Source organism: Trachypithecus francoisi, unplaced genomic scaffold (assembly GCF_009764315.1).
Source record: "Trachypithecus francoisi isolate TF-2019V2 unplaced genomic scaffold, Tfra_2.0 Lachesis_group10, whole genome shotgun sequence".
NCBI lineage: Eukaryota > Metazoa > Chordata > Mammalia > Primates > Cercopithecidae > Trachypithecus > Trachypithecus francoisi.
In genome coordinates this window covers 87,057,277-87,065,595 of record NW_022681455.1, presented here as the reverse complement: position 1 = coordinate 87,065,595, position 8,319 = coordinate 87,057,277, and positions in this window count along the sequence as shown.

Sequence of the window (8,319 nt, the reverse complement as noted above, 5' to 3'; positions counted from 1 at the left end):
TTTATAGACTTTACAGACTGGTTCTGTACAATGGAAGACCTTCTCTAATTAGCCTTACATGAAGGGTTAAGGTTTCCTCAGGCCTTTTCTAGGTATGGGTCTTCCCTGGTCAGTGTGTGTGTTTTTTTTACAATTCACCCATATACATAGAAATTCAATCGATAATTTTGTATTCCTCAATCAGTCATTTCTTGCCCCACATATCTGCAGGTCTGTAGTCCCCCTGTGACTTTCATGAGCCATGCCTGCTCCTTCCTGAAGTTTTTCCTAGCCTGAGCCATGTTGTATTTGGCCATGTGAGCTCCAAGTTAAGTAACAGGTGACAGAGAGACCAATCAGGCAGCCCTTAGACAGGTTATAACATTAAAAATTAGGTTCACTGTCTCTCTGGTTCAAAGAAGTGGAGACCAGACCACTGTTTCCTGTAAGGCACACCATGCCAAGCTAGAAGTGGGTGGAGCAAAGGCAAACAAAACTGCCATGAAACTTCCTTCTATTTGTAATGTGGCTTTTTCTTTCTCTGCATTCACTTGGTTGTTGGAGGTCTTTTGATTGATTTCCACAGCCCCTATTATTTTAGTCATTCTCTAGTTGTTTATTTAATGTTTCCATAGGGGAAACAAGGGCCTGAAGCTTTCTGAAGTTTTTTTAGTCCACCATTTGCTGATATCACTCCAAGTGTTTTTTTTTTAGAGGCAGAATCTTGCTCTGTCTCCCAGGCTGAAGTGCAACAGTGATGTGATATCATGGCTCACTGCAGCCTCAACCTCCTGGGTTGAAGTGATCCTTCTGCTTTAGCTTTTTGAGTAGCTGGGACTACAGCCATGTACCACCACACCTGGCTTTTTTTTCCTATTTTTTGTAGAGATAGGGTCTTGCTATGTTGCCCAGGCTGGTCTTGAACTCAAACAATCCTCCCACCTAAACCTCAAAAAGTGCTGGGATTACAGACGTGTGCCAAGCGTCTTTTTAATAACTCATGACCAATAAATGCATAAATTATCTGTGGTCTTCCTCAGGCAGATAACAGGTGAGGTGGGTGAAGCCCAGGCCTGCCCAAGGACACTGGTGTCTTTATTTACCCCATGCTGAGAGAAGGCCAGAATGTTAGAGCTTAAACGGCTCTTGCAGTTATCCAACCCCACCCCACATTATAAGGATATAGGTAGTTCCAACGGGAACTGCTACTGCTATCCAGTCCATAAGCCAATTGAGATCTGAAATGAACTGTTTCTCTCTTTCCCATCCCAGTAATGACAGTAGCCGTCTCCATCAAAAACAGCTTTAGAGTTTGCTATGTGCTTTCCCTTTTGTCTTCTGATTGAATTTTCCAACCCCCTGGAAAGGTGAGTACTATCAGTCTGTTGCACAGATAAGGGAACTGGGACTGGGAGAGCTTGAGATTTTTCTCTGGGTGACATGGCAGTCAGAACTTCCAAATGTGCGGGGGTCTGTCCTGCAGACCCCAGCTTGCACGATGGACAAATAATATACCCAGATACCGATATTCAGAGAAAGAGCAGCTAGGGGCCGGAGCCACTCACAGACACCAAGGAAGGTGCTGTAAAGAGTCAGCAGCTATGGCCTCAATTAGCTGGCCCTGCGGGCATTTATTTAGCACAGTTTTAATGATAAAGGCTTTGAGTCAACACACCTGTGGGTAATTAATCTGGTAGCCCCCACCCTGAGAGAGCCATCCTGCCCGTGAGTGATCAAAGGTTAGTTTTAGGACCACGTGAGTAAACAAGCTATTTAGATAAACTCCTCTACATTCCTACATATCTGCACCCTAAGCTATTAAGTGGATTTGACTGCCTTCAGCCAAACAATTTATGCAAACCTCCAGGCCTTCCAAGAGGGTTGGTGTTTATATCCTATAACTTCGTCTTAAAATTTCTCCCACCTGCCTGACTGAACTCCCACAAAATTGGAAACCTATGTCTGTGCTATGATGTAATTGACTGTAATTCTGCTCAGGGCACAAGTCACCTATTTAGACACAGGGCATGCTGCCTCTTCCTAAAGGTAACAGAGTGAGGGACTGGGGAAGCCAGATTCCAGGACAGGAAAGGAGGATAGGCTTTTTTTTTTTTTTTTTTTTTTTTTTGAGACAGAGTTTTGCTTTTGTTGCCCAGGCTGGAGTGCAATGGTGTGTTCTCAGTTCTCCACAACCTCTATCTCCCTGGTTCAAGCAATTCTCCTGCCTCAGTCTCCTGAGTAGCTGGGATTACAGGCATGAGCTACCATGGCTGGCAAATTTTGTATTTTTAGTAGAGATGGGGTTTTTCCATGTTGGTCAGACTGGTCTTGATCTCCCGACCTCAGGTGATTGGCCTGCCTCAGCCTCCCAAAGTGCTGGAATTAGAGGCATGAGCCACCACGCCCAGCCAAGGATAGGCTTTTGAAGACTGTTTGTGATAGATGATATGGCAGTGATGTAAGCAAGCCCCAGACAGATGAGGCCAGGGGCTGCTGGCCACAGGCTCCTTCCCTACAAGTGCAAAAAGTGTCAGCTCATAAACTGGGGATGAACTGGATGTGTTCATCTAGCTGCAAGGCTCTGGTTCCAGCTCCCAGCTTGCTTTCTTTCCTTCTTTCTTTCCTTCCTTCCTTCCTTCCTCCCTCCCTCCCTCCCTCCTTCCTTCCCTCCCTCCCTTCATTTATTTCTTTCTTGGAGTCTCCCTATGTCACCCAGGCTGGAGTGCAGTGGCATGATCTCGGCTCACTGCAAGCTTTGCCTCCCAGGTTCATGCCATTCTCCCACCTCAGCCTTCTGAGTAGCTGGGACTACAGGTACGTGCCACCATGCCCAGCTAATTTTTTGTAGTTTTAGTAGAGATGAGGCTTCACCATGTTGGCTACACTGGTCGCAAACTCCTGACCTCACGTGATCTGTCTGCCTCAGCCTCCCAAAGTGTTGGGATTACAGGAGTGAACCACCACACCCAGCCCTAGCTTTTCTTTTTTGTCTTAGACTCAGGTACTCAGCTTGCTGGATTAGATACTTGGTTAGACAGTTTGGCCACCAGTGCAGAGCTCTCCTTTCTTGTTGCCTCAGGACACAGAGAACAGAGGATCTCAGCTTTTGAACAGTCTGGGGAAACAGAGTATACCAAAAAATATGAGAAAAATACAAATTTTACAAAGACCTGACAATCTTGTACTAGTCTGGAGTACCCAGAACCCTATTATGGTCAGAAACTCTTTTTTTTTTTTTTTTTTTTGAGGCGGAGTCTCGCTCTGTCACCCGGACTGGAGTGCAGTGGCCAGATCTCAGCTCACTGCAAGCTCCGCCTCCTGGGTTTACGCCATTCTCCTGCCTCAGCCTTCCGAGTAGCTGGGACTACAGGCGCCCGCCACCTCGCCCGGCTAGTTTTTTTTTGTATTTTTAGTAGAGACGGGGTTTCACCATATTAGCCAGGATGGTCTCGATCTCCTGACCTCGTGATCCGCCCGTCTCGGCCTCCCAAAGTGCTGGGATTACAGGCTTGAGCCACCGCGCCCGGCCCAGAAACTCTTAGAGATGAAGAAATGCTTCAGCCAATTCTGTTGTTTGAGGGTTTGTTGTTGTTGCTGTGTTTTTGTTTTTGTTTGAGACAGGGTCTCACTCTGTCACCCAAGCTGGAGTGCAGTGGCATAAACACAGGAAAGGCAAGTGATATGGTTTGGCTGTGTCCCCACTTAACTCTTATCTTGAACTGTAGCTCTCATAATCCCCACATTATAGGAGGGATCCAGTGGGAGGTAATTGAATCATGGGGGTGGTTACCTCCGTGCTGTTCTAATGACAGTGAGTGAGTTCTCACAGGATCTGATGGTTTTATAAGGGGCTTTTCCCCTGCTCCACTCTGTAGTTCTCCTTGCTGCCACCATGTGAAGAAGGACACGTTTGCTTCCCCTTCCACCATGCTTGTAAGTTTCCTGAGGGGCTTTCCCGACATGCTGAACAGTGAGTCAATTAAACCTCTTTTTTTTTTTTTTTTTGAGATGGAGTCTGGCTCCATTGCCACGCTGGAGTGCAATGGTGCGATCTAGGCTCACTGCAACTTCTGCCTCCCAGGTTCAAGTGATTCTCCTGCCCTCAGCCTCCCAAGTAGCTGGGACTACAGGTGTGTATCACCACACCCAGCTAATTTTAGTATTTTTAGTAGAGATGGGGGTTTCACCATGTTGGCCAGTATAGTCTTGATCTCCTGACCTCGTGATCTGCCTGCCTCAGCCTCCCAAAGTGCTAAGATTACAGGCGTGAACCACCATGCCTGACCTAAATGCCTTGCCTTGCCTTGCCTTGCCTTGCCGATGGAGTCTTGCTCTTGTTGTCCAGGGTGGAGTTGCAATGGCATGATCTCGGCTCACTGCAACCTCCGCCTCCTGGGTTCAAGCGATTGTCCTGCCTCAGCCTCCTGAGTAGCTGGGATTACAGGTGCCCGCCACTATGCCCTGCTAATTTTGTATTTTTAGTAGAGACAGGGTCTTGCCATGTTGGTCAGTCTAGTCTTGAACTCCTGACCTCATGATCCACCTGCCTTGGCCTCCCAAAGTGTTGGGATTACAGGTGTGAGCCACTGCACCTGGCCTCTAAACCTCTTTTCTTTATAAATTACTCAGTCTTAGGTATGTCTTTATTAGCAGCATGAGAGCTGACTAATACAATAAATTGGTACCACAGAGAGTGGGGTGTTGCTGTAAAGATACCCAAAAATGTGGAAGCAACTTTGGAACTGGGTAACAGGCAGAAGTTAGAACAGTTTGGAGGGCTCAGAAGAAAACAGAAAAATGTGGAAAAGTTTGGAACTTCATAGAGACTTGGAAGGCTCAGAAGACAGAAAGATTTAGGAAAGTTTGGAAAGATGGAGGAGAGTTTGGAACTTCCTAGAGACTTGTTGAGTGGCTTTGATCAACATGCTGATAGTGATGTGGACAATGAAGTCCAGGCTGAGGTGTGATCATATGGAGATGAGGAGCTTGTTGGGAACTGGAGCAAAGGTCACTGTTACCATTCAAAGAGACCGATGGCATTTTGCCTCTGCCCTAGAGATCTGTGGAACTTTGAACTTGAGAGAGATGATTTAGTGTATCTGGTGGAATAAATTTCTAAGCAGCAAAGTGTTCAAGAGGAAGCAGAGCATAAAAGTTGGAAAATTTTCCAGCCTGAGGATGCAGTAGAAAAAAAACCCCATTTTCTGAGAAGAAATTCAAGCCTGCTGCAGAAATTTGCATAAGTAACAAGGAGCCAAATGTTAATGACAGAGACAATGGGGAAAATGTCTCCAGGGCATGTCGGAGACCTTCTTGGCAGCCCCTTCCATCACAGGCCCGGAAGGAAGCCTAAGAGAAAAAAATGGTTTCCTGGGCTGGGTCCAGAGCCCCCCTGCTGTGTGCAGCCTCAAGACTTGGTGCCCTGCATCCCAGTCACTCTAGCTATGGCTAAAAGGGGTTAAGGTACAGCTTGGGCCATGGCTTCAGAGGCTGCAAGCCAAATCCTTGGCAGCTTCTGCATGGGGTTGACTACGGGTGCACAGAAGTCAAAAATTGAGGTTTGGGAACCTCTGCCTAGATTTCAGAGAATGTATGGAAACACCTGAATGTCCAGGCAGAAGTTTGCTGCAGGGGCAGAGCCCTCATGGAGACCCTCTGCTAGGGCAGTGTGGAAGGGAAATGTGGGGTTGGAGCCCCCACACGGAGTCCCCACTGGGGCACTGCCTAGTGGAGCTGTGAGAAGAAGGCCACCATCCTCCAGACCCCAGAATTGTAGATCCACTGACAGCTTGCACCATGCACCTGGAAAAGCTGCAGACACTCAACACCAGCCCATGAAAGCAGCCGGGAGGGGGCTGTGCCCTGCAAAGTCAAAAGAGTGGAGCTGCCCAAGGTGGTAGGAGCCCACCCCTTGCATCAGCATAACCTGGATGTGAGACATGGAGCTAAAGGAGATCATTTTGGAACTTTAAGGTTTAGTGACTGCCCCACTGGATTTCCGACTTGCGTGGGGCCTGTAGTCCCTTTGTTTTGGCCAATTTCTTCCATTTGGAATGGGTGTATTTACCCAATGCCTGTACCTCCATTGTATCTAGGAATTAACTAGCTTGCTTTTGGTTTTACATGCTCATAGGCAGAAGGGACTTGCCTTGTCTCAGATGAGGCTTTGGACTTGGACTTTTGAGTTAATTCTGGAATGGGTCAACACTTTGGGGGACTGTTGGGAAGGCATGATTGCATTTTGAAATGTGAGACATGAAATTTGGGAGGGGCCAGGGGCAGAATGATATGGTTTGACTTTGTCCCCACCCATCTCATCTTGAACTATAGTTCCCATAATCCCCATGTGTCATAGGAGGAACTCAGTGGGAGGTAATTGAATCATGGGAGCAGTTACCTCCATGCTGTTCTCATGATAGTGAGTGAGTTATTACAAGATCTAATGGATTTATGTATGTATGTATTTATTTACTTGTCTATTTATTTTGAGATGTAGTCTCAGTCTGTTGCCTGGACCGGAGTGCAGTGGCGCAATCTTGGCTTACTGCAACCTCTGCCTCCCGGGTTCAAGTGATTCTCCTGCCTCAGCCTCCTGAGTAGCTGGGATTACAGGTGCCCGCCACTACGCCCAGCTAATTTTTTGTATTTTTAGTAGAGATGGCGTTTCACCATGTTGGCCAGTATGGTCTTGAACTCCTGACCTCGTGATTCACCCACCTTGGCCTCCCAAAGTGCTGGGATTACAGGCGTGAGCCACTGTGCCCGGCCGAGATCTGATGGTTTTACAGGGGGCGTTCCGCCACCTTTGCTCTACACTTCTCCTTGCTGCTGCTATGTGAAGAAGGATGTGTAAGTTTCCCCTTCTGCCATGATTGTAAATTTCCTGAGGCTTCCCCAGCCATGCTGAACTATGAGTCTATTAAATCTCTTTTCTTTATAAATTACCTAGTCTTGGGTACGTCTCTATTAGCAATGTGTGAACAAACTAACACAGGAAGCAAAACTGCCATGAAACTTCCCTCCTTTTTTTTTGAGACAGAGTCTAGCTGTGTTGTCCAGGCTGGAGCATGGTGGCATGATCTCAGCTCACTGCAACCTCCACCTCCCAGGCTTGAGGATTCTCCTGCCTCAGTCTCCCGAGTAACTGGGACTACAGGCACACGCCACCATGCCTGGCTAGTTTTTGTATTTATAGTAGAGATGGGGTTTCACCATATTGGCCAGGCTGGTCTCAAACTTATAGGCTCTAGTCAGCCACCCACCTTGGCTTCCCAAAGTGCTAAGATTACAGACATGAGCCATCATGCCAGGCTCTTTCCATTTTTAATGTGGCTTTTCCTTAGATGTGTATTCACTTGGTTGCTGGTCTTTTTATTGATTTCCACTGTCCCTATTAAGTTATTTTAGCCAGTTTCTAGTTGTTCATCTAATGTTTCCATAGTGGAAACAAGGACCTGAAACTTTCTAGTCCGCCATCTTGCTGGTAACACTCCAAGCTTGTTTGTTTGTTTGTTTGAGGCAAAGTCTCACTCTGTTGCCCAGACTGGAGTGCAGTGATGCAATCAGGGGTCACTGCAGCCTCAACCTTCTGAGCTCCAGCTATCCTCTAGCCTCAGCATCCTGAGTAGTTGGGATTATAGGCATGCATCACCATGCCCAGCCCTTAAAGTAAATGACAGAAATTCTTCAATATGTATCTCCAAAAATAAGAACATTCTATTCCATGACTATAATGCCATTATATTATATGTACACATTTAACAGTAGTTCCATAATACTACCCCTAGTCCATATTCAAGTTTCCCTAATGTAATTATTATATATTTTATTTCATCATTATTTTTAAAACTTTTTCTTATAAAATATAACACAGATATAAAAAAAAAACCAAACATACATATGGTGAATTATTATAAATGAACACCCTTACAGCTACAACTGAGGACTAGAGATAGACCTGCCAGCTACTTCTGAAACTATCCACATACCGTATCCCAATTACAACCATCCCCTGCTCAAAGTGACCATGATTATAAGCAAGATGCCCGAGTTTTTGCACATTGAGAGGTTGTTTTTGTGTCCCTTATACTCAGACACAAAATCTTGGCTCACACTTTCCTTTTTTTGGAGACAGGGTCTTACTCTGTCACCTAGGCTGGAGGCAATGGTGCAATGAGCTCACTGCAGCCTCGACCTCCCAGGCTCAAGCAATCCTCATGTCTCAGCCTCCTAAATAGCTGGGACTACAGGTGTGTGCCCCAACGCTCACCTAATTTTTGTATTTTTTGTAGAGATGGGTTTTCACCATGTTGCCCAGGCTGGTCTCCAACTCCTGAACTC